We start from the raw sequence: 437 nt of genomic DNA, 5'->3' as shown, positions 1-437 counted from the left end.
TACACAACCTCTCCACTCTTTCCTTCAATTCCCTGCCGGACCGATCCAACACAGTACCTGCCCACAGTGGGGGTTCCGGAAGGGGCTGAGCTGGACTCGAGGGTCAGCTGGGAAAGGAGCTAGCTGCCGCCCCCCTCACTGGGTGAGGCTGGGCCTGTGGGAGGGGAGATGGCTTCTGGTCTCTGGGGACAGGACAGTCCCCTTCCAGCGAAGCCTCCTGTGGTACCACCGGGCCGCTTCACGCTGCCCTGGAGAGAGCCATTTAGCGCTGTCATTTGGGCGACACCTAAACGTGTGGGCTAGAGGGCGTCCTGGCCTTTTGTGAGCACCCCACCCTGCGGCCTCCTCCCCCGCCGTCCAGCTGCCCTCCCAAGCGAGGCCCCAAGAGAACTGGCAGACCAGCGGGGGGTGCTCCAGGCTGGGGGCTGGGAACGTTT

The 437-nt window shown here is 64.5% G+C and overlaps 1 protein-coding gene across 2 annotated transcripts in view; it reads right to left on the bottom strand.

Moving 5' to 3' along the window:
* The window catches only part of BEND7 (BEN domain containing 7), an 88,445-nt gene that overhangs the window by 10,405 nt on the left and 77,603 nt on the right, over positions 1-437 (bottom strand). The window lies entirely within an intron of this gene.

The sequence above is a fragment of the Crocuta crocuta genome, unplaced genomic scaffold, assembly GCF_008692635.1.
Source record: "Crocuta crocuta isolate KB4526 unplaced genomic scaffold, BGI_CrCroc_1.0 scaffold32, whole genome shotgun sequence".
In the NCBI taxonomy this organism is placed as follows: Eukaryota; Metazoa; Chordata; class Mammalia; order Carnivora; family Hyaenidae; genus Crocuta; species Crocuta crocuta.
Note: the sequence above shows the minus strand (reverse complement) of the source record. Positions and strands in the feature narration are given on the sequence as shown.